Raw genomic sequence first — 26,816 nt, forward strand, 5'->3', positions numbered from 1 at the left:
CCAGGTACCTGTGATACTGTGTAATTAGAGAGTTAGCATTTGTTAGTTTAGACTGTGTTTGAAAATGTTCCAAGCCTATTTGATGGGGACATCAACTTAAACAAACATGGTGTCCTTCAACAGACTTCTCTGAGGCCACCGTCATAAAAGTTTTGAACGCCCTCTTATACATAAACATCAATGGGTTCAACCTCTTAACACCAGTTGTTCTTGCAGACTTTAGTGGGATCACACTCTTACACACATCATCTATCATTGTAATCTGGTTTTACTCTGTTTTGCGACTCCTTGTTAGTTATGGGCGCAGTATCTAAACATCCTAGCATTAAAGAAGCCAATACACCAATTAACTCTCTCAATGCCTGGGGAATAAGGGGGGGGGGGGGGCAGAAATGCATTACAAGCAGGCCACTCTGTAGTAACGAAAAAGGCCAATAAAGAAATAAACACAAATAGCACTTTCAGAAATATGGCATATACAGTGAGCCAACTGGCGATGACTGGCGTCCCAGTGCCCTTTTACTGTAGCATGTATATTGGTAGTTACTATAAACACTGTGGTCGGAATTCACCTTCAGATACAAAAAACACAGCTAATCTGTAGCACGGCAGCCTGGGCTGGGTTTCGTTACCACTCATTTTGGGGGTGCCAAACCTAAATGGAACATCATTAGCTTGGCTCCAAACTGTCCAAGGTCACCTTGGTTCGTCTGTTTTATACATTGGTGCTTTTTTTTCTTCTTGTTGCTTGCCAAAACAACCTCTCCCACCCTCTCTCCTGGTTTTTTGCACACGTTTATGTTGATTTTGTGGTTTCTCAAACTAAATTCTGGCTCCCAAAGCCGTGTGTTTCCATGGAGACTGCAGGCCCTTATCTGCTACTGGAGATTGGCATTGAGTACAACCCGGCCTTTCAGTTCAGCCTGGGCCTTTTTTTTTTTTTTTTTTTTTTTTTTTACTTTTCCTAAACCCTGTCATTTAAAAAATCACATAATTAATTGTGCAAATCCTGTGCCATGTTGAGTTGCTCGAACTTTGAAGTACCAATTGATCATTTTATTGAGCCATAGTTACCATTGCTTTTTGAGCACCGTGCCCGGCGCCAGTGAACGTCTGGTGGAATTTAGCATGTCCTGCTTCAGGTATGATAAAGAAACCTCGGCATCTTCTGTTTGTTTTTCTAACTTCCTTTCCAAGCTAGGAAAGACCTTAGGACTTCAAGTTTGTTTTTGTTCTACAAAGCTCTCCTCCCTTAAATGCTTCATTTACCGGGCGTGTTTTTTTTCTTCTTTTTTTTTCTTTTCTTCACCTTCTACTTTCCCCCAAAATGTAACATTTTTGGTTTATACCCAGAGCTCCAAGAAAATGGAGCCGGCTCCAGGTGTCCCGAAACCCACGAAGAATAAACGAAAGCACGTTCTCTGATCATTGCTACTACTGTATCATCACGTCTTGTTACCCCCCGTGGAAGATGAGACGAAACGTTATTATGTGTCCGATGTGGGACTCCGGGTTATAGGTTTATTCTGTCGCCGGAAAGCGCAACCGGCGATTTTCGTTATGTGCGCATGCGCAGACCGGCAATGCGCCGTACTACGCATGCGCAACATCGGCAAAAAAAAACATTCTGCACATGCGCGACCCCGGACCAGCCCGTTCAGCACATGCGCAGAAATGGCGGCCCCCTGTATTTACATGCGTTATCACTCCTGCTCGGACAATTCGAGTGGTACAGTAGGTCAAAAAAGGCTGAAACGCACATTTGTTGCCAGTAACTGCTATTCAAGTAGTTCCGTAATGCAAAGCGCGGCTGAAATAATCACCTTTTTTTTAACACCACCTAAAGGGTGACGAGATAGGATTCGCGCGTTGCATCAGATAAGAGTATCATTTATTTTTACTACATAGGATTGAAGCAGGGGGTCTCTGGAGCTGAATCATTCATTTCAGAATCCCCTGCTTCAATATTATGTAATGAAAATTAAAACAACGCGAGTGCCTGTAAGAGCTGTGCAGGCAGATGCAGCTAGGGTTGCCAGGTGTCCAGTACTGAACCGGACAGGGAGAGAGCAGGGCTGTTGCTAGGGGGTGGAGCAGCTTCCTTGATCCTGATTGGCTGCTGCTGGGTAATGCAGCTAATCAGGAGGTGTCAGGAGCCAGGGGGTGGGGTCAAGGAGAGGAGGGAAAAGCATGGAGCAGAGAGAGGTGAGAGGGGTGTGTGTCTCGAGCACGTCGCATCTTATATCATTGTGTCCAGTATTTTTGGAGAAGCCACCTGGCAACTCTAGACAGGGCAGCCGACAGGGGGGGAAAGCCGGGACAAGTGTCCTGGGCCCGGTGGCTGCGGGGGCCCAAGCCGGCATTGGAAGTTGTGCCAGACTTCTGGCCGGGCTCAACTTCTCTGTCCAGCTGCCGATCTTCTCGTTGCTGCCAGGCCCTGGCTCTCCCCAGCCTCCCTCACTGACACTAACACTGACCCACGCTGAGCCTCCCTCACTTGCACTAACACTGACCCACGCTGAACCTCCCTCACTGGCACTAACACTGACCCACGCTGAACCTCCCTCACTGGCACTAACACTGACCCACGCTGAACCTCCCTCACTGGCACTAACACTGACCCACGCTGAACCTCCCTCACTGACACTAACCCACGCTGAGCCTCCCTCACTGGCACTAACACTGACCCACGCTGAACCTCCCTCACTGACACTAACACTGACCCACGCTGAACCTCCCTCACTGACACTAACCCACGCTGAACCTCCCTCACTGGCACTAACACTGACCCACGCTGAACCTCCCTCACTGACACTAACACTGACCCACGCTGAGCCTCCCTCACTGACACTAACCCACGCTGAGCCTCCCTCACTGGCACTAACACTGACCCACGCTGAACCTCCCTCACTGACACTAACACTGACCCACGCTGAACCTCCCTCACTGACACTAACCCACGCTGAGCCTCCCTCACTGGCACTAACACTGACCCACGCTGAGCCTCTCTCACTGGCACTAACACTGACCCACGCTGAGCCTCCCTCACTGGCACTAACACTGACCCACGCTGAGCCTCCCTCACTGGCACTAACACTGACCCACGCTGAACCTCCCTCACTGACACTAACCCACGCTGAGCCTTCCTCACTGGCACTAACACTGACCCACGCTGAACCTCCCTCACTGACACTAACCCACGCTGAGCCTCCCTCACTGGCACTAACACTGACCCACGCTGAGCCTCCCTCACTGGCACTAACACTGACCCACGCTGAGCCTCCCTCACTGGCACTAACACTGACCCACGCTGAGCCTCCCTCACTGGCACTAACACTGACCCACGCTGAACCTCCCTCACTGACACTAACCCACGCTGAGCCTCCCTCACTGGCACTAACACTGACCCACGCTGAGCCTCCCTCACTGGCACTAACACTGACCCACGCTGAGCCTCCCTCACTGGCACTAACACTGACCCACGCTGAACCTCCCTCACTGACACTAACCCACGCTGAGCCTCCCTCACTGACACTAACACTGACCCACGCTGAGCCTCCCTCACTGGCACTACCACTGACCCACGCTGAGCCTCCCTCACTGGCACTAACACTGACCCACGCTGAGCCTCCCTCACTGGCACTAACACTGACCCACGCTGAGCCTCTGATGGCGTGTATTCTGTATTTTGTATGTATTTGTTTTTTTTTTTATATGTAATTAGGGGGGGTTGTATATATATTTTCGGGGTGGTTTTTTTTTTTGTATGTATTTGTTGCGGTTTTTTTTCCTGTATGTATTTGATGGGTGGTGATTTTTTTGTATGTATTTGGGGGATGGGGGAGTTTTTTGTATGGATTTGGGGGTTGTTTTTTTTGTATGTATTTGGGGGTGGGTTTTTTTGTATGTATTTAGGAGTTGAGGGATTTTTAAATGTATTTGGCGAGTGGTTTTTTTTGGTATGTATTTGGGGGGTGTTTTTTTTTTAATGGATTTGGGGGTGGGTTTCTTTTGTATGTATTTGGGGGGTGGTTTTTTTTTGTATGTATTTAGTGGGTGGGGGGTTGTATGTATTTGGGGGGTGGTTTTTTATAATGTATTTGGTGGGTGTTTTTTTTGTATGTTTTTGGGGGTGGTTCTTTTTGTATGTATTTGGGGGTGTATTTCTTTTGTATGAATTTTGGGGTTGTGTTTTTTTTTCAAATGTATTTGATGGGTGTTTTTTTATTTTTTATTTGGGGGGTTGGGTTTTTTGGTATGTATTTTTGGGGGGATTGTGTGTGGTGGGCCAGGGAGGGAATGAGTGTGAGGTGGGGGGGGGAGAGTGAGAGGAGAGGGGGGTGTAAGAGAGGAGGTGAGGGGGGGTGAATGATGAAGAGAGGGTGTGAGAGTGAGACGGAAGGGAAAGATACACATGGGAAGACGGGGGGGCTCGTGAGGTGTGAAATGGGGGGGTCTCGCAATACCGCCGACACTGACGGCATAGCAAAGCCCTTTAGGCCCCTCTGACAGTGAAGGGGATATGGGGTGAGTGAACATTAATGTTAGGCGATATTATATAACACAGCACAATGATACACTGTTTTGCATAATTACTTTTTTCTCTGCAGGGGCACTCCTATTGAGCGGATTCAATTTGTGGGGTACCCTATAATTGTCTGAATTGTCACGTTTACTTCAGTTCCAATAACACTTGGGAAGAAACTGGAAGTATTTAATTACAATACCTTAGATTACAAGATCTTAGAATGACAGGGTTATCTTAAATTACTGTTGGTAAATGTCATTATACATTTGTAACTGTGGGCCAGCAAATCATTGTTCGTGTTGACACACTAAAATAACACTGTAATAACTTTTTCCGTCGGGCACCCTTCAGGTTAGCCGAAGGCACCCCTGGGTATCATTGCACCCGGGTTAAGAAACAATGACCTAGAGCAGGGCCGGCCAACCCCAGACCTCAAGGGCCACCAACAGGTCAGGTTTTCAGGATATCCCTACTGCAGCACACGGTGGCCCAATCAGGGACTCAATCATTATGACTGAGCCACCTGTGCTGAAGCAGGGCTAGCCTGAAAACTTGACCTGTTGGTGTTGTCCCTTCAGGACTGGAGTAGGCCAACCCCTGACCCAGAGTTTCATTCTTTGGGACAGTTATTAGCCGCGTGCAGCCTCCCCGTGAGGACCACCTCGACATTCCATCCGTCAACAACCAGCATCTCCATTCTCCAAGTGAGACTGGCCCTTCGCACGCCGGGCAAGATGCCCCCGTACACGTCCAGTTCCAATTTTGAAGCAATTACATTCTTTGGCTTTTGTTCTCGCTAACAGAAGCGGAGTGATTGCAGCTCCCTGCGGGATTAGATTATCCGTAAAGTTATGATTCAAGGCTTCCATTTCTTTTGACGTGCTTATTTCAGGTCCTGAGCTGCACCAGGCCCGTGTTTTCTCTGTAAATAGAAGCCTACGAAATTTCAACAAGTCAGCCCTTGTGTGCCACGCCGAGAGATTAATGGCAAACCACATTATTTTCCCCTTCATATAACAGGCCACAATTACAACTGTACTCTCTCAAAACAGCAGTTTGTTTTTTGTCAGCAGCCCTGATGTCCCACGCGCACTCACCTACCCCTGTGTAGTACAAGTTCTCGCACAAGGGAATTATTTTTCTCCGCCGTGTACAATCTGGAGAGGAATTCGCTGGAGCCAAAGTGGCTATCGCGTCGTTTTGTCAGAACTATGTAAATAAATGAAGCCCACCGAGAACACTCGGGGAGAAACAGCTTGATTTTTCCAAGCACCCTGGCGCGGGCCCTTCAACAGCTTCCAGACGGAAATCGTTTTTTTGGCAATGTTACTATGTAACCCAATGAAAACCACTGTTGCGGGCCCAAATTAACACGTTCGTCCGAGTTTCAGACAAGGCTGGAACATGAAATGTTACGTTGTGCAGGTACATGGAGCGGAGGTTGTTCTAGATCACGGGGGCCCAACTCCAGTCCTCAAGCTCCTTCCCCCTCCCCCCCCCAACAGGTCAGGCTTTCAGGATATCCCAGCTTCAGCGCAGGTGGTTCAATCAGTCGCTGCTTTAACGCAGGTGGCTCAATAAGCCCCTGCTTCAGCACAGGTTGCTCAATCAGTGGCTCAGATTTATCACCAGATGCATCATCTAAAACAATCCAATCAAGGCCCGAGTTTTGCCCCAATTTTGCAGCCAGGAGGCTTTAACCCTTTGAGTGCCTCAAGAACTACTGTACCCTGCATGTCATAAGAGCTGGATATCTAGGGGCCTTATAACGGACAGGGCACGGCGTGCTAGAAACGCAGATTTTCGAGAGCATGGACAATCAACATGATCAGAATGGAAGTGGTGTATCTTCTGCTCCCGTTCAGATCCTGATGGGCCAGTCCACGACCACGAGATCGCCACACCAAGCCATCACATGGTTGAGGTCCAGATGGCAGCTGGCACTCCGGGCACTCAACTCTGATATAAGTGCTTACGGTGTACTGCATATGTTAAGCACAGCGACATTGGCCGAGAAACCTGAAGAATACAAAGCGTCGATGAAATCCAACAGACCTGCAGGAGGTAGTATTGTCCGCAGAGAAGATGAGAGGAATGTTTTTGGAGAACACCAGTCTGCGGAAGGGTTTTACATGATGTTTCCTTCTTACGAAAGGAGCTATCATACAAATGATATTTCCTACAGGTAGCCATTAAATCATTATCCACCCAGGAGAGACCGGCTCTTGGCTCTTCTTTCCTCTTTGTCTGACCCCATGTATCTTCACTGGGCTCCCCTGGGTTCTGATCCAGACATTCTAATGCTCGGCAGCCCCTGCTTCTTTCAGATGGATTTCTATCCGTGCATCACCTTCAAAGAATTTTTAAATGGTTCCCGGAGGTCTTCAGCAGTAGACTCTGTTTTGCTCGTCGTGATAATAGGCTAATGCCGCAAAACCCAGTCATCGATCTTCTCTCTGCCCCGTCATTTGTCAAAGTCTCCGCGTGGCAGTGGGAAGTAAAACTTGGCCTTCATCTTGTTTTCTCTCCTCTGATGTATTTTGCTTTTATTAATATCCTTTGTTTCTCTTAATCTCTAAAACATCTGATTGCGCAGAGCGGGTGTGCCACTCCAAACAGAATTGTAGGGAACACAGACTTGTTTGTTTACTATATAAACTCAAACTACGTTCGTTAAATATGTCGTCTCTATAGCAATTAATAGAGCAAGAGGAAGCATTAGAGTAGGCAGAAAGACCCATGTGTTTAGGTCTCTAATCCAGGCGTGCTCAACTCCAGTAATCAAGGCTCTCCAACAGGTCAGGTTTTCAGCTTCGGCAAAGGTGGCTCAATCAGAGGCTCAGTCGAAGATTGGGACTGATTGAGCTACCTGTGCTGAAGCTGGGATATCATGAAAACCTGACCTGTTGGGGGAGCCTGAGGACAGGAGTTGAGCATCCTGCTCTAATCCACCTGTCGGTAGTATTCCGAAGCAATATAACCCGTTGAAGGATTTAACTCCTGTAATCTATGGAGCCCATTCATGAACACTACAGATGTGTTGAAGATACCGGGGATGATGTAATTGACATCATTTTTCCATTGCATCTTTATGTGTCATGAAAGTGACAAAAAGGAAAATCCACGTGGCGTTTATATGGACTGAAGAAAATAAGTAATCAAGCGGTGTCTTTCCAGCCAATGCTAGCATCTGCCACATCGGTGGAAGAGGTTTCATGGTACTACTTCCTCGCGCTGTGGAAGAGTTCAGATCCAATCATTTCAATAAAACGTAACGCTTTCTAAGCACAAACACCTTCGCTCCATACTGAATATGGGATCTTGGACGGGAGCCTGAGGGGCCACATTCACTCAACAGTGCTAAGCCATAAGGCGGGTGGCAAAGTGTCTTACAGCACCATAAAACATGGCTTGGCACCTCTTCGTAAATACGGTGCTTAATCCCCAAGAAGTGTTAAATACGCTGACACGCATTTGTCCCGAATAAGAAGAGTTTGGGACTGTTTTCGCAAACCAACATTTCCATCTGGTAGGATGAATAGCAAAAGTCATGAAATGAAGAGTTTGCTTAATGGAGACTTCATGAGACCTGATTTCCTTGCGTTACTCTTTCTGTGTCTTGTGAGATCTCCTTCCCATTTCTTGATTTCTGGTTTCATGGTCTTAGATCCCACTTTTTTTTTTTTTTTTACTGATCCTGCTGTCCTGTTGTCTTTTTTTATTTTTTATTTATCTATCTTTCTCAACCCCCCCAAAAAAACACATTTCCAAAAAAAAGACAAATGTAATGTATGGTAAAATTGTACGTTTCAAAGATATTTTTCCAGCATTATACTCTATGTGTTTAAGGCTGCGGCCCCGCTGGCGCTGACCGCGCTCATGCTTGAGAACGGTGACATCACCAGCTCTCCAAGCATGAGCGCCGGATGTCCTTGCTATTTCGCAAGTGCGCGTGGGGAGGGTGTTGGGGGCAAATTGAGCGTGCTTGAAAGTAAAAAAAAATTGTTTACTCAAGCGCCAAGCTTGAGTGAGAAGGTGGTTGCCCGCGCAGGCGCTCACGCGTACCGCACATAAAGATTTGTGTAACTAAAAGCGGCAAGCACCGCACGTCAGCGCGGTCAGCGCCTGCGGGGCCGCAGCCTAAGGATAGGAGGTCCAATGGCTCATATAATTAAGCACGTTTCATATCTGGGATGCAACCCTGGGAAAAGTCTGCTCAAAGGGATTAAAACAAGAATAAATGAAAAGTAATGATCAATTCATGCAACTCTACCTTGAATAATATATTGCCAATATAATATTGGAAATGTATTGTTTCTTTGCCTTTCTTATATAGAATACACAGATTCCCAACAAGCTCTGAGAAACCCCAACCATTACCACATAATATAAACTATAATACTGAGTTAAGTTATGGTGAGTAAAAAAAGTGACAAAAACCCTCCACAGGAAAGCAAATATGCAAATATAGCTGTATGCTCATCTGCATGTCTTAGGCAGGTCTGCAACCCCGCCTTTCCCCATTATCACCCAGCATACAGCACTTCCACTGCAGCAAGGGATTCTGGGAAATGACATGCAAATGAGCACACAGTGTCACTTTTTGCCTCAATAACCATTTTTAACATATATATATATATGCATATAAGTGTCAAAAGGGGTGCTAGTGGGCGTGGCTAAATGTATACAACAAAAAACAAACAAAGATGCCCAAAGCTACTTCCAATGTGACAAAAATACACAGTGAATACCTATATCTCTTGTAAAAGGGTCATTTAGTTTAACCCTTTGGCCAAAGCGTCTTAAGCCTGCTGCCACTTACAAGGCCTGACCGTAGCAGGTCCTAACCCTCACCTGGGATAAAATTCTTATTTACCTGTATAATTACAGGAAGAATGATCGTATTGGATCTGTCGTGACCTGGCAAAATGGAACTAACCTGCCAACTTGGAAAGTGGGGTGGGGCAAGCTTAAACCTTGGGGGGAGGGGCCACTACCCTCCCATAAGCAGCTGATACCAGCTGCACACAGTTATGTCACCAAAATATACATTGTACTGTGGTGTGTTTACAATAAAATATTTTTAAACAACAACATCGTATTACATTTTCTTCCATCTTTCTTTTCAACATTATTATCCAACCTTTCCAACAAATACTCACCTATTGTTCCACGATGTATAAATAATACTACCTATTACGCATTTACATCCCGGGCAACGCCGGGTCTCTCAGCTAGTATATATATATATATATATATATATATATATATATATTTATGTTAAAAGGAGTGCTACTAAGCATGACAAATGTATACAACAAAAGACAGGGGTGCCCAATGCTACATCCAATTGACAAAACATATATGGTAATTAATGAGTATAAAGTTAAATACGTCAATAATAATATTTTCTTGGTTATTTAGTTAAACCCTTTGGCCAAAGCGCTATAAGTCTGCGTACCAACGTCAAGGTATAACCAAATGTGCAGGTCCTAACACTACAGTGGGAACCGTCCCTTTAACCTCTGTATAAGGGGAAGCAACCACAGTGGGTCCTGTCTATACAGCAAAATGAAAGAACCTCCCTCTCCCCCCCCCCCCCCCCCACCCCACCAAAAAAAAAAAAACTTATCGCACTACTTGTGTTTGCTTAAACTGCAGCCTGGAGGAGCTGAATCTCTGTGCACAGCTCTTACAGGCGATCACGCAGTTTTAATGTTCATTTTAATAACACAGTATTGAAGCAGGGGGTCTCCTGAGCTGAACCGCAACCCTCCTAACCACCCCCTCTACCCACCCACCCCCACAACACATACAGTACTGTAATGGGCAAAATTCCTATTATCCAGATCTGGATAATAGCTCATTTGCCCATTAAAAATAAAACAGTACCCAGCCAGCATAAAGTAAATTAAAGTTGGACTTACCCCTGCCAGGATAAAGGCCGTCCTCGTCTTCCTCCGCATTCTCTGTGTCCTCCGTTGGCAGCAACATTACAACAAAACAACAAACTGCTGGCAACTAACCCCTTAATCCCCTTAGCGGTTAGTAACCACTTTAGTAATTAAGGGGTCAAATCCCCTCCTCACTCTACCCACCCGGAAGGCCTAACCACCCTCCCCGGGGTAACTACCCCCACCCCATCTACCCATTGATTGTGACTGTGGTAAACCATGACCACAATATGGGCATGGATTGCCACAATGAGAATGAATGGTAAAGCTAAAAAAAAAAATACATAACAAATATACAATACATTACAATGAAATCAAAAATATAACATTTGCCAAAAATGCATTGCTTGTCACTGTGCTTATCTATACCCTGAAAGGGGCATCGATAAGCACATTGGCAGTCAATGGGCAACCTAAAAAATGAATGCACAATTAAATAAAATACAGCAGCGGCAGCTCTTATTCGAGCAAATGCCGCTGGCTGTATGAGGCTGGGAAGCGGGTAGCCGCGGCGCGTGGCGGCGCACTGTGACGTCACAGTCACAAGCGCGCCCGGCTTCCCCGTCTTCCCCGGCTTCCCCAGGCTTCCCCGACACCCCTGGAGTTCAAATCTAGGTAAGCGGGGGTGCGGGGAAGCAGAGGGGCAAAGTAGAAGCCGGGTTCGGGGTGTCTTTGGGGGGGTAATTGCGCGCGATGTGGAGGGGGGGTGCGTGGGGGAAACGCGGCGGCGCGCGTTTTTGACTGGCGGCAGCTGGGGTAGATCCCGGCATGCCGCCGGCATTCACTCGAATTAAAGATGTCGCTACTGTACAATCAATGTGTTTCTTACCTTTTCCGAGATTCACCCTCCGAATAATACTCCAGCACCAACTCTTGAACCTCGACGCAATGCTCAACAGCCTGATGCTCAGAAATCCATGGTCCCCTGTTGATTGAAGCGACATCTCTGGTAAGTTCTTTCTTTTCTTCTGTTTTCTCTTCTTTGTAATCCAAAGTGGCCCGGAGATGTTGCACCGATATCTTCTTGGGCTCAAATGAGATGGGACAGGCCTTATAAAACTCCTGTGATGTTACATTTGAGTGTCAAATGGTACACCCCCAGTCCGATTGGTTGGTGTACCATGTGACAGCTTCCATTTTTTTTAAGGGTGTAACGTCATCTTAAAGGGAGGGCGGGAAGCCAGCCAATCAGGAAGTATATGCTTTCCTCCCTTTAAGATGGCGTCACTTCAGCAAAAAACAAAATGGCATCTATCACATGGTATACCCACCAATCGGATTCGTAGGTATACAATGTGATGCCTTTCCTTTTTTGGAGTGATGTGGCATCATTGTAATAGTTTTTTGAATGGGGGAAAGCACAAGTAATAACTGTAGCCATCTTTGGCTAATAGCACTTTCACCCATTCCGGTGTAGTGTTGTTGGTACAGGGGGTGGGTGAAGGTGGTAGTTGCCCCAAGATGGTGTTTAGACCTTGTGGGAGGGTAGCGTTGGGGTTAGCCCCTTCATTACCTTAGCGGTTGTAACCGCTAAGGTAATGAAGGGGTTAACTTCTACTGCCACCCTCCCGCAAGGCCTAAACACCCACCCTGGGGCCACTACAAGCTTCACCCACTCCCTGTGCCAACAACAAAAGCAGTGCCTGCTATTTAACCCTATCATTACCTTAGCCGCAAAGGTAATGAAACTGGCTGTAATTTTATTTTTATTACATATGATTGAATCTGGGGGTCTCCGGAGCTGAAATAAATATGCTGGTCTGCTCCAGAGGCCCCCGGAAACCCACGGTATCAATCCAATGCAGTAAAAATGAAAGAAACTCCTTGATATGCAAATCCCAATTCTGATCTCTGCACCCTTTAGACTGTGAGAAAATAATGCGAGTTTTTATAGTACGATCTGCATATCGGAGTTTAGTCAATAGCAGTTGCTGGCAAAAAATGCGAGTTTTGGCATTTGTTTCAGCTACCACACTACTTGTTACAGCCAGAGTATTATAGCTCAGTAAAAAGCCGTTTTAGTGCGATATTGCCCTGTTATCTAAGTTTTGTGTATAGCTACACATGCAATATCGCTGTAAAAGCGCACTTATCGCACTTAAATCGAAGTTTAGTGAATCAGCCCATAAGTGTCTTTGGTGCCACGGTCACGCGATTGGCACCGGAAGATTAATACGGCAATGGGGATGCATTCAGAAGCATGGACCTCCCACCGTTCGATCGCAGTAGGCACTGTCCGTAGTGCCGGTACAGCGAGCCTATCTACATCTGCAGTATTGCTTGGAAGGACCATCCACCATCCTACTGGTATCACTGCTTGGAAGGACCATCCACCACCCTACTGGTATCACTGCTTTGCAGGACCATCCACCATCCTACTGATATCACTGCTTGGAAGGACCATCCACCATCCTACTGGTATCACTGCTTGGAAGGACCATCCACCATCCTACTGGTATCACTGTTTGGAAGGACCATCCACCATCCTACCTCATTTTGAGTGCACATAGAGCTCATTATGACTTTATTTTCTTAACACTTTAAAACGTCTCTGACCTAAAATAATCTCTGACCTAAAAACGTCTCACTGCCCTGACTCCTCTGCTTAAAATGTTGTCCGTAAAAGCCTACTGTAATTCCATTTGACCCGGTAATGACTACCTGTAGGCAAATACTGGATTTCCATTATGAACAATGAGGGGGTTGGGGGGGGGGGGGGGGGTGGGGGGGGTCACACAGCGACCTAACTCAGCAAAACTGTACATTAAACAATTCCTGTGGAAGAAAACCTTTGTTGTTCTTGGTCATTTGATCTCTGCCTTAAATACTCCAGTTAATGTTTGTTCCACCTTGACAAAGAAGTACAGTTTCTACTCACGGATATTTAATAGGGACTGAAATTGTGTTATCAAAACCAAACATATTATACCTCCAGTCAGTGGCATGAAATCTAGATTTCTGTTTCTGGTCTCCGTTTTCATGTGCGAGACCCCTTCGTTTTCTGGCTTTGCTTAAATGTCTGGCTCCAAGTGCAGACTCACCATTGCAATCCCGCCGACCTCGGGTAACTCTGGAAAGTTGAATATCGTACTGACATGAGCGACAAGACAGCAAAAAAAAAAAAAAAGGAGACTTTTAGTGTGTTAGCCTGCCTGGGAAAACAAGCCATGGGGCATTTCAACCAGATACCTTGGACGTTGTAAAGCCAGCAGAAGTAACTCACAGGGAAACCTGAACCACTGGCTCGCCATTGCATGCTTCCAAGCTCATGTTTATGGTTTGGGTTTAAGGTTTCTGTTGACAATTAGCTACAGTTGGTGTCAAACCCGCAGGAAGAGAAAAGTTAACATTGTTCTTTTTTCTTGCGTTTTTCTGGCCTGCGTTGGATAAGGCTTATACTCTTCACATGGGGCCAGCCATTCACTGCAATGAAGGGGGTTTTCTGGTATCTTCCTATATCGTTCTATGCTCTTGCCTGCACCATAAGTTAGGCATCTTAGCATGGCAACAAGCGTAGAAGACATAATAAAGGAACACAATGTTCTGTGCAGGAAACTGCCCCCCCCCCCCCCACTTCCCCACGGCTCTTAACGAATCATTGCCAAATTTGGGAGTCACCTGTAGCCAGTCAATGCTGGTATTGAAACATGAATGTTGATAAACGCTGGACATACTGTTGTTGGCTGGGCCCTACATCAGGGGTGGTCAGCTCCACCCCTCAAGGGCAACCAACAGGTAAGGTTTTCGTAATATCCCTGCTTCAGTACCGGTGGTGCAGTGGAAGACTGAGCCACTGATTGAGCCACCTGTGCTGAAGCAGGGATCTCCTGAAAACCTGACCTCTTGCTGACCCTTGAGGGCTGGAGTTGGCCCACTCCTGCCCTATAATAGGTGTGCACGATGGAACCATCTTTGTGAGTAAGAGGAATGCTACAGTAAGAGGTCACGCTGTGCAGCTGGAGGCTATTGAGAAACCTGAAGGAAGTACTTCTTCACTAAAAGAGTACTGGGTCCATGGAACTGCCTCCCATTAGAGGTAGTGGAGGTTAATGCATGAAAAAAAATTCAGCTTAGACACAAGGAAATCCTAAACGAGGAAATCCGAAACAAGGAAAAAGACCAAGAAGCAATTGGGGCCTGATGCTTCATAGCCGATAGGGAAATGGCCCAATGTCCCTTACCTGCCAGCAATTTCTACATTTCTGTATGTACATATGGAACTCATTCACCACTGCCGGGACCTGCAATGAACTGAGTACACATGTGCAGCCGGCATGTTTAGCATTGAAGAGGTTAAGGCCCTAATGGTTCAATTACCTATACCCCACCCGTTAAATGGAAGCAGTTCATGCAAATCTGTTATTGAGGCAAACAGCCCCCCAAATGCTGCAGATGGTGTCAATACTGCACGAGACAGCAAGAGATGACATCCAGATGGGACACCTGGAGCATTGAAACATCTCACATACATCAGATACGTTGTGGTCCCCCCCCCCCGCCCCCACACACAAGAACGATGAGCAGGGTATCTGTGTCCTTACAGGCTGCTTAGAGAAACTGATAAGAAACGCTATGTTTGCCATATATGAACAAGAAGTGAATAGCCCATGGAGACTTGTAAACTTGATTGTAAGCTCTTCGGGGCAGGAACTCCCTTCCATAATGTTATTTTCATGTACGAAGCGCTTATTCCCATGATGTGTCATATTGTGATGCCCCGTGTGTTGCTCCCGTTCAGCACTGTGTACATGGATGGCGCGCTATAAATAAAGATATACATACTGTACATAGGGATGGTCCCTTTTTCAATTGAACTGCCCCGTGGTCCCATAAAGGTCTGTCGGGACGCATAATTGTCCCGTATTGTCCGGAGGAAGATTTGGGAGAACGTTCCCGGGCCCGTCGGCTACAGGGGGCCCGGCCGGCACTGGAAGCTGGGCCCGATCTTCAGAGGCCGGATGCTGGGCCCCAGCTCTCCCCAGCTGCGGCCCGACCTCCCCTCCAATCCCTCCCTGTGTGTGTTGTGGTGTGGGGGGCAGTTTGTGTGTGTGTTGTGGGGGGGGGGTGTTGTGTGTGTGTATTTTGGTGAGGAGGATTGTGTGTGTGTTGGGAGGGAATGTGTGTGTTGTGGTGGGGGGCTTGAGTGTGTGTTGGGGGGGGGAGTTGTGTGTATATGTATTTTGGTGGGGGGATTGTGTGTGTGTTGTTGTGGGGAGTTGTGTGTGTATTTTGGTGGGGGGTATTGTGTGCATGTTGGGGACGATTGTATGTGTTGTGGTGGTGCGGGGGTTGTGTGTGTTATGGTGGTGGTGGCATGGGGGGATTGTGTGTGTTGTGGGGGGGGGATTGTGTGTGTGTTTGGGTGGTGGTGGAGGTTGGGGGTTTTGTTTGTTGTGGGGGGGGATTGTGTGTGTGTTGTGGGGGGGGGAGATTGTGTGTGTGTTTGGGTGGTGGTGGAGGTTGGGGTTTTTGTTTGTTGTGGGGGGATTGTGTGTGTGTTGTGGTGGTGGAGGTTGGGGGGTTTTGTTTGTTGTGGGGGGGGGATTGTGTGTGTGTTGTGGTGGTGGAGGTTGGGGGTTTTGTTTGTTGTGGGGGGGGGATTGTGTGTGTTTGGGTGGTGGTGGAGGTTGGGGGTTTTGTTTGTTGTGGGGGGGGGATTGTGTGTGTGTTGTGGTGGTGGAGGTTGGGGTTTTTGTTTGTTGTGGTGGGGGGGATTGTGTGTGTGTTGTGGTGGTGGAGGTTGGGGGTTTTGTTTGTTGTGGGGGGGGGGGATTGTGTGTGTGTTGTGGTGGTGGAGGTTGGGGTTTTTGTTTGTTGTGGTGGGGGGGATTGTGTGTGGTTTTTTTTGGGGGGGGGGTGACCGTCCTGTATTATAAAAATTTAAATGTGGCAACCCTATAACATGTACAATCAGGAATTCCGGTGAGTGTGTGTTTGTAATAAATGTTGCACCACACTGAGATCGTGACGCCCTGAAGTGAGCACCAATATGCAGCAGAGAGCTGCGAGTCCAGCAAACATCAAATGTCTTTAACCCTTTGTATGCCGGAGGCGCCACCCCTCTGACAGCGAAAGGGTTCCAATAAACTGTATTAGTCATGTTCAGATCTCAGACCCACACAGAAAGGCTACAGCCACGAAAAAAAGAGCGACTATAATTGGCAAGAAAATACAGGATTTGGCCCTGTATATTTGTTTTATAAATGTATAACAATATTTTACCAGGAGAGAGAACCCCCCCCCCCCTACTCAAAATGACAGCTCCCATTTAGCTGCGTGTCTGGGGAGAGGCTTCTATCCGGAAACAGGGTTGTGTTCGATGAAACGTAGGATTACAGCGGACCACTTGTTAAAGGTACTGTAACGACAATAACATTCCTGTTCCAGAGCCAGACGATTAAACGTTCTTAAGGAACCCAGACGCCGGGCTCCATCTGCCTTAGGAATAGAAAGGTTGGAGTATGACAATAGGGAGCGAAACCCACGAAACCTCCCCCCCCCCCCCCCCCCCCCCCACACACACACCGTCCCCTCCACCTCCCTGGCGGCCAAGGAGTTAATCCTCCAAAAACATAAGTGAAACAGTGTCTCAAGGTAGAACAACAAATGAAAATACCACGTGGTGAGCACATTCACAGGCCTGCAGCCATGCCTTTCCCCGTTATATCTACTGCAGCCAGGGATTCTGGGAAATGACATGTAAATGAGCACATAGTGTCACCTTTTTGTTTCTTGTCAATTTATCCTCCTACCATCCAAGGTAGAACAAGATAGGAATGTAAAAATGACTCACTGGGAGTGCTCATGTGCATGTCATTTCCCAGAATCCCTGGCTGAAGTGGAAGCACTGTATGCCAAGAGATAATGGGGAAAGGCAGGGGCTGCAGACCTGCCTGAGACGTGTGAATGTGCTCACACGTGGTATTGAACCGGACTGTCCTGTATTTGGACACTCTGTCCAGTAAAATATGAAAGGTAATACTGGACATGTATGTGTATACCGGTATTACCTCTCTGGGTGTGTATGTGTATACCGGTATTACCTCTCTGGGCGTGTATGTGTATACCGGAATTACCTCTCTGGGCGTACACTGGCGACACACTTTATTCGAGCTCGGCTAGTCCCACGAATTCGGGTATACCCGGGTGTATTGAGGTTTGTGACTGTTTTCTGCCCGAGTGCATTGAGGTATTTTCCAGGCAGGGATTGAAGCATTTTATTCCCGCTGGCTGCAATACTGCACAGTATATATATATATACTGCATTACAATTCATGAATTTATGCCATCTGGTAGACACGCGAAGCATTGCAGCCTATTAAATCCTAATCATTATCATTTAACAGATCAGCCGCCCATCAGCCAGGCATGAACCCAGGCTGGGAAGGCAAATGCAATGGGGCTTGTCAGAGGTGAGGAGCGGCGCATTCCAGGTATCTGCCAGGTACATACTGGGTATTTGCTCGAATAAAGTGTGTCGCAGCAGTATATGTGTATACCGGTATTACCTCTCTGGGCATGTATGTGTATACCGGTATTACCTCTCTGTGCGTGTATGTGTATACCGGTATTACCTCTCTGGGCGTGTATGTGTATACCGGTATTACCTCTCTGGGTGTGTATGTGTATACCGGTATTATCTCTCTGGGCGTGTATGTGTATACCGGTATTACCTCTCTGGGCGTGTATGTGTATACCGGTATTACCTCTCTGGGCGTGTATGTGTATATCGGTATTACCTCTCTGGGCGTTTATGTGTATACCGGTATTATCTCTCTGGGCGTGTATGTGTATACCGGTATTACCTCTCTGGGCATGTATGTGTATATCGGTATTACCTCTCTGGGCGTGTATGTGTATATCGGTATTACCTCTCTGGGCGTGTATGTGTATGCCAGTATTACCTCTCTGGGCATGTATGTGTATGCCGGTGTTACTTAGCTGGGCGTGTATGTGTATACCGGAATTACCTAGCTGGGCGTGTATGTGTATACCGGTATTACCTCTCTGGGCTTGTATGTGTATACCGGTATTACCTCTCTGGGCGTGTATGTGTATACCGGTATTACCTCTCTGGGCGTGTATGTGTATACCGGTATTATCTCTCTGGGCGTGTATGTGTATACCGGTATTACCTCTCTGGGTGTGTATGTGTATACCGGTATTACCTCTCTGGGCGTGTATGTGTATACCGGTATTACCTCTCTGGGTGTGAATGTGTATACCGGTATTACCTCTCTGGGCGTGTATGTGTATACCGGTATTACCTCTCTGGGCGTGTATGTGTATACCAGTATTACCTCTCTGGGCGTGTATGTGTATACCGGTATTACCTCTCTGTGTGTTTATGTATATATCTCTTACCTCTCTGGGGTGTGTATGTATATATCTCTTACCTCTCAGGGCGTGTATGTGTATACTGGTATTACCTCTCTGGGTGTGTATGTGTATACCGGTATTACCTCTCTGGGCGTGTATGTGTATACCGGTATTACCTCTCTGGGCGTGTATGTGTATACCGGTATTACCTCACTGGGCGTGTATGTGTATACCGGTATTACCTCTCTGGGCGTGTATGTGTATACCGGTATTACCTCTCTGGACGTGTATGTGTATACCGGTATTACCTCTCTGGACGTGTATGTGTATACCGGTATTACCTCTCTGGGCGTCTATGTGTATACCGGTATTACCTCTCTGGGCGTGTATGTGTATATCGGTATTACCTCTCTGAGCATATATGTGTATACCGGTATTACCTCTCTGGGCGTGTATGTATATACCGGTATTACCTCTCTGGGCGTGTATGTGTATACCGGTATTACCTCTCTGGGCGTGTAAGTGTATACCGGTATTACCTCTCTGGGCGTTTATGTGTATACCGGTATTATCTCTCTGGGCGTGTATGTGTATACCGGTATTACCTCTCTGGGCGTGTATGTTTATACCGGTATTAGATCTCTGGGCATGTATGTGTATATCGGTATTACCTCTCTGGGCGTGTATGTGTATATCGGTATTACCTCTCTGGGCGTGTATGTGTATGCCAGTATTACCTCTCTAGGCATGTATGTGTATGCCGGTGTTACTTAGCTGGGCGTGTATGTGTATACCGGTATTACCTCTCTGGGCGTGTATGTGTATACCGGTATTATCTCTCTGGGCATGTATGTGTATGCCGGTATTACCTCTCTGGGCGTGTATGTGTATACCGGTATTACTTCTCTGGGCGTGTATGTGTATACCGGTATTACCTCTCTGGGTGTGTATGTGTATACCGGTATTACCTCTCTGGGTGTGTATGTGTATACCGGTATTACCTCTCTGGGCGTGTATGTGTATACCGGTATTACCTCTCTAGGCGTGTATGTGTATACCGGTATTACCTCTCTGGGCGTGTATGTGTATACCGGTATGACCTTTCTGGACGTGTATGTGTATACCGGTATGACCTTTCTGGACATAGTGACCTGACCGGCTTGAGGGGCCGTGTGATTTCCCCCGAACAGGGAGAGAGCAGGGCTGTTCCTAGGAGGCTGGACAGATTCCTCCATCCTGATTGGCTGCTGCTGGGTAATGCAGCCAATCAGGAGGAGGTGTCAGGAGTCTGGTGGTGGGGCCAAGGAAAGGAGGAAACAGCACGGAGATGAGAGGTGTGTGTGCCTCAAGCGCGTCGCACCTTTCACCATTGTGTCCAGTATTTTTGGAGAAGCCGCCTGGCACCCCTAATTGCTGTACACTAATACAATTCAATATATAGCAATAATGATTATAACTTCATATAAAGCATCTTTCCCTTAGACTCCGAGACATTATTTGCTCCTGCCAACAACTACAGCATCCGTGTGGACTTCGGCCCCAATGACCTTTTAATAACATAACATAAGCAAAACATTGCGTTTTAGCCGTTAAATTGACAGGAGGATTTTCTATGGATGTCTCTGTTTACTGAATCAATGACTTAGGACAGGGGCGGCCAACTCCAGTCCTCAAGGGCCACCAACAGGCCAGGTATATCCCTGCTTCAGCACAGGTGGCTCAATCAGTGGCTCAATCATTCTGGCTGAGCTATTGATTGAGCCACCCATGCTGAAACAGGGATATCCTTATGCCTGAGCCGGTTGTGGCCCTTGAAGACTGGTGTTAGGAGGCAGTTAAAGTAGCATTGTCATTTGTACATGGGAAGCCAGGGTCCTCTAGATCTAAACTGCGTTAATGTCAGCTCTGGGAACTGCCCTTGGTCCCCAGGAACTTACTGAAGAAGGTGCTGTCACTACTTGGAGTGGGAAGCCACAACGGATGACACTGCAACTTCCTATCGGCCGGCGTGACAGAGGGCATTTAAACCTCCATTTTGTGTAGCTTAATGGTAATCTTGCTGCCTTTTGAAATGGGTAAAAGTGGGGCTCAGATCTTGCCACGCAAGGGGAAGAGGGCTTCATGACGAAACAAATGGCTCTCATGCTTTGGATTCGCTGCATTAAAAGGCGAGGACAAAAGAAAAATGGTTCACTGGGTCGTATCATAACCGAATAAGTGGGCAGATTCAGGGACGGACGATGTCCAAAGTGGCCATTTGGGCTGTTTTCGGGCCAAAAATCCCTGTAGACTTCAATGTTTCTTCTGCAGCTGAAATGAGCCGAAATGGCCACCTCCAACACAACAGAAGGCCAAAACTAGCGAGGGGTTAATGAGGGAGGGGTTAATGACGTACATATGTTTTCTGATCGTATCCACTGCATGAGCCCATGGTTTAACCCCTTAACTGTCGGTTTTAAATCTCCCGCGTCGGGCGGGCCAATAGGAAGCTCCAATGTCATCCATCGCGGCCTCCTGCTGGCGCCCACGCTGGGGACTTCAATAGGCTAGAGTACCAGCTGCAACTTTCCCGGTATGTATCTACAGAACCAGGGGATCCATGGAGCTGAAATGAACAAGGTTCACTTCCCTTGAGACCCCCGCGTCCCACCCATGAAGAGAAAAAAAAAGGGGGGGGGTCTGCGGAATTAGACATTTGGTCACGGTCATCTCATCTCAAGCAACTCTCTCCGCCCTTTAAAGTGAATTTAAGGGGTGTTAGCGGTTAGGGTAGGGGGTTAAGGATAGGGGTTTTATGGTAAGCGGTTACGTTTTTAGGGTAGGGGATTAAGGTTTTTAGGGTACGGTATTAGGGTAAGAGGTTAAGGTTTTTAGGGTATAATTATTATTAGGGGTTAAGATTAGGGCATTTTAGGGTAAGGTTAGGGGCTTACCTTGGCGGAGAAGCAACCGGTGGAGAGATGGCGGCAATTTGGTCGCCGGAAAAACGGCCGCGGCCAAATATCCAAGACCGTGTGGACTGCGGCTTTAAAGATATTATTTCAAGGACTTAGTGAAAGAAGTTAAAAATGACAACAAGGCAATGTAATGGCATAAACAATTCATTAGTGTATAAACGCAGTGACAAATGACTTCTGGGCTCTATTCCCATTCGTGCCACTAACATAAGAAAAATACAAACCGTCGAAAAAGCCTCTTAGCCTGAAAGTTACATCTGCTGGATCCATTTTCCGCGCAGATGTGCACAGAAGATCAATATATCACACCGGCCCAAGCTGGGTTCGACAAAAAAAAAACCGAACCATTTGCAAACATGGAGATAGGGCGGTTATACATGGTAACACCATTATACGGAGGATGGGGGTGAGCTTACAGGCGGTGCTGCAATAATATTCGCTTGCTGTCTGCTCGCTGCTGGGGAAACAAATTAGCAGAGTGATTCATTATCATCAAAGACTTGAGCTGGCGGCCCTCGGTGTTTCATCGTGGCGACTCTTGACTTGGTTACTCTTTATTCTGGACAAAAAAAAATGATTCGCAGTGATATTTTTCAGGAGTAATAAAGATGGCGGCGATTGCCAAATTGTCTCTATCGTTCAGTTCTGATGACTAGGTCATTGGTATAATCGTAGATTTATTTTCTCAGTTATTTATACGGCAAAACACTATGCTGATGGGAAGCATCCAAGGTGTAGTTGTGGGTTTTTGATGGCTGTGATAACCAATTTTCTCCGTCTCTGGGCTCAGTTTTGATGACTACACAATTGGGATCATTGCAGCTTGCTTTACTCAGTTTTTACCCACGCCCCAAAATACTGTGCTGTGGAAGGGGTAGCCCCTCTTTGTACCAAAATGAAGCAATTGTACAGTAGTGACATGATTGCAGGGATTTGAACATGGCCTGTACCAATGGTAAGCGGACACGTGGTAGGAAATCACTCCTCGGAGCATAGCTCCTAATTCAGCCAGGAGTGGAGGAAACACATTATTAGCATGAATTCTGCATTCTAGAAACCCGTTTAAATAAGAGGAAATGACACCCGTTCTCCGTTCTCTGCACTGGTTGCCTGTAAAAAATTGACATTATTTAAAGATGATCTTATTGACATTCAAAGCCCTACATGACCAGGGTCGCAGCTATCTGAGAGAGCTTCTTGTTCCCTACACTCCCACTCGTTCTCCTCTATCTGCAGGTGAAGGACTCCTAACAGTTCCCAGAATCCCTGTGACTTCCTTAGGGGCCCGAGCTTTTAGCCACGCGGCTCCCACTCTCTGGAACAGTCTGCCCCCGTACTGTGCGAGAGACCCACTCTGGGAATCTATAAACACAGGCTGAAGACCTCCCTACTTACCGAGGTATTTAATTAATGAATCACAACCTGTCTGGCATTTAATAGCTACAGCACCATCCCATCCTGTACTGCAGGCCTGCACAACATGCGGCCCGCGACGGACCCCCTTCATACACCCCCCCCTTCCCTGGTAGGGAAAGAAGGAGCCCGCTCCAGCAATCTGTGTGAATGCGCGCTCTCTCCTAATCCCCCTTCCCCCTCAGCCTGCTCCAGCAGGGGGGGGACGCGCTCCAGCAGTGTAGCGCGACCCGGAACTTCCAGGTCTGCTGCTAGAGCGCGCTTCCCCAACGCTTCACCCTGCCACATTAGTTTTAGTTGCCGCCGCCGCCACCCACCACCTCCCTCCTCTGTTGCCGCCGCCGACTCTGTTGCCGCCGCCGCCGCTAACATCAGGTAGGCATGGGGGGGATAGTTCATTCATGCGGGGGGCTTGGGAGGGGGGGGGCTGCTGACATGGGCTGCTGACTTGGGAGGGGGGGGATGCTGACATGGGATGCTGACTTGGGGGGGATGCTGACATGGGACTTGGGGGGGGCGGAGCTGCTGACATGGGATGCTGACTTGGGGGGGATGTTGACATGGGATGCTGACTTGGGGGGGAGATGCTGACATTGGGATGCTGACTTGGGTGGGCGAGCTGCTGACATGGGATGCTGACTTGGGGGGCTGCTGCCATGGGATGCTGACTTGGCGGGGGGGATGCTGATTTGAGGGGGATGCTGACTTGGGAGGGGGGGGCTGCTGACGGGATGCTGACTTGGGGGGGGATGCTGACATGGGATGCTGACTTGGGGGGGGGGTGCTGATTTGGGGGGGCTGCTGACATGGGATGCTGACTTGGGGGGGATGCTGACTTGGGGGTGGGGTGCTGACGGGATGCTGACTTGGGGGGGGGGGGCTGCTGACATGGGATGCTGACTTGGGGGGGCTGCTGACATGGGATGATTAGGAAATTAGTTAATTTGAATTAAAGTATTTTAAATGTAATTTTGTTTCAAGTAAACATCGTAAATAAATGTGTTATTTAGAATAATAAATGCTGTTTTACCCATGTGGCCCGACTCTGTTTTCCTTGTGAGGTGCAGGGGGGGAGAGTGATGTGAGGTGTGCAGGGGGGAGAGGGACACCTGTTACTAGTTTTAAATATGGACCCGACTTACTACAATCTAGATTCCTACGACTTGGTGCCCCAGCCATTGCCAAACCAATTGCGTCCATAGTCAACTCTATCCTGTCTGCAGGCCATATCCCAAAGACCTGGAAAACTGCCAGAGTTGTCCCAATCTTCAAAAGTGGGGACAAAAACACTGTCTCAAACTACAGGCCAATCTCACTTCTCCCAATTCTATCCAAAGTTATGGAAAAATGTGTCCACTCCCAATTAAGCGATTTCTACACCAAGACAAATTTCCCTAGCCAATTCCAGTCTGGGTTTCGTCCCAAACACTCCACCGTAACTACCCTGCTAAAAGTTTGCAATGAAATCCAGTGCGGAATGGAACGGGGACAACTCACTGGTGCAGTATTCCTAGATTTTGCAAAGGCTTTTGACACAGTTGATCATGTTATCCTGCTTAACAAACTCCAGAGCTCTGGAATAGGGAAACATGCTTTAAACTGGTTTCAGTCCTACCTATCAGGAAGATCCCAACATGTGTCCATCTCAGGCTCTAACTCCAACCCCCTGGATATCACCTGTGGTGTCCCGCAAGGCTCTGTTCTGGGGCCCCTACTCTTCTCAGTGTTCATTAATGATCTTCCCACAGCTTGTAAGGAAGCCTCAATACACATGTATGCAGATGACACAATCCTGTATGCACACAGCCATAGCCTCTCTGACCTTCAACACATACTTCAGTCTGACTTTTTGTGACTCGAAAACTGGATTTCCCAAAACAAACTGTTTTTAAACACTGACAAGACGGTAACAATGGTATTTGGGACCAAGACTAAATTTGTAAAGCTTCCAGTGACTGAGCTCCTGATTAGAACCAACGCTAAAACCACCCTAACACCTGTCACTAGTTTTAAATACCTGGGCCTATGGTTTGACTCCCACTTAACATTCGGGATGCACATTGATACCCTGACAACCAAGACCTATGCCAAACTAGGGGTACTTTACAGGAACAAATCCTCCCTAAGTCTCCTGGTCAGAAAGCGTATTGCACAGCAGATGCTAATGCCAATTATTGACTATGGAGACATAGTATATGGCTCGGCTCCTCAAACCCACCTTAGCAAACTTGACACCCTCTACAATTCAATTTGTCGTTTTGTTCTCCAATGCAACTACAACACACATCACTGCGAAATGCTCAAAGAACTAGATTGGTCATCACTAGAGTCTAGGCGCAAAGTTCACCTTTCCTGTCTCACCCTCAAATACTTTCTGGGCAAGCTACCCAGCTACCTGAACAAGCTCCTCACCCCTACCACATACAGCACCTATCACCTGAAATCAGACTCCAAAAGACTATTCATGGTCCCAAGACTCAACAAAGTATCCGGACGTTCCTCCTTCTCCTTCCGTGCACCCCAAAACTGGAACAACCGACCAGAGACTCTCATATCCACCACCAGCTTAAGTTCTTTCAAATCTAAGGCTGTCTCACACTTTAATCTGGTCTGTAACTGTTTCATACGCTCATAATATATATTTTTTTAACTGTGCATGCAATGTCTTGTATATAATGTATACCTTGTTCATTTATGTAACTGTATTTGTAACCATGTATTATTTTGTTTTACAGTACTCTGTGCCCAGGACATACTTGAAAACGAGAGGTAACTCTCAATGTATTACTTCCTGGTAAAATATTTTTATAAATAAAAAAAAAAAATAAAGTGAGGTGCAGGGGGGGAGAGGGATGTGTGTGGTGTGCAGGGGGGAGAGAGATGTGAGGTGCAGGGGGGAGAGGGATGTGAGGTGCAGGGGGGGAGAGGGATGTGAGGTGCAGGGGGGAGAGGGATGTGAGGTGCAGGGGGGAGAGGGATGTGAGGTGCAGGGGGGAGAGGGATGTGTGTGGTGTGCAGGGGGGAGAGGGATGTGTGTGGTGTGCAGGGGGAGAGGGATGTGAGGTGCAGGGGGGAGAGGGATGTGAGGTGCAGGGGGGGAGAGGGATGTGAGGTGCAGGGGGGGAGAGGGATGTGAGGTGCAGGAGGAGAGGGATGGGAGGTGCAGGTGAAGAGAGGAATGGGAGGTGCAGGGGGGAGAGGGATGGGAGGTGTGGGGGTGGGATGTGTGTGGTGTGCAGGGGGAGAGGGATGTGTGTGGTGTGCAGGGGGGGAGAGGGATGTGTGTGGTGTGCAGGGGGAGAGGGATGTGAGGTGCAGGGGGGAGAGGGATGTGAGGTGCAGGGGGGAGAGGGATGTGAGGTGCAGGGGGGAGAGGGATGTGAGGTGCAGGGGTGGGTGGGATGTGTGTGGTGTGCAGGGGGAGAGGGATGTGTATGATGTGCAGGGGGGAGGGGGATGTGTGTGGTGTGCAGGGGGGGAGAGGGATGTGTGTGGTGTGCAGGGGGGAGAGGGATGTGTGTGGTGTGCAGGGGGGAGATGGATGTGAGGTGCAGGGGGGGAGAGGGATGTGAGGTGCAGGGGGGAGAGGGATGTGAGGTGCAGGGGGGAGAGGGATGGGAGGTGCAGGGAGGTGGGATGTGTGTG

This window comes from Ascaphus truei, chromosome 22 (assembly GCF_040206685.1).
Source record: "Ascaphus truei isolate aAscTru1 chromosome 22, aAscTru1.hap1, whole genome shotgun sequence".
NCBI classification, from domain to species: Eukaryota; Metazoa; Chordata; class Amphibia; order Anura; family Ascaphidae; genus Ascaphus; species Ascaphus truei.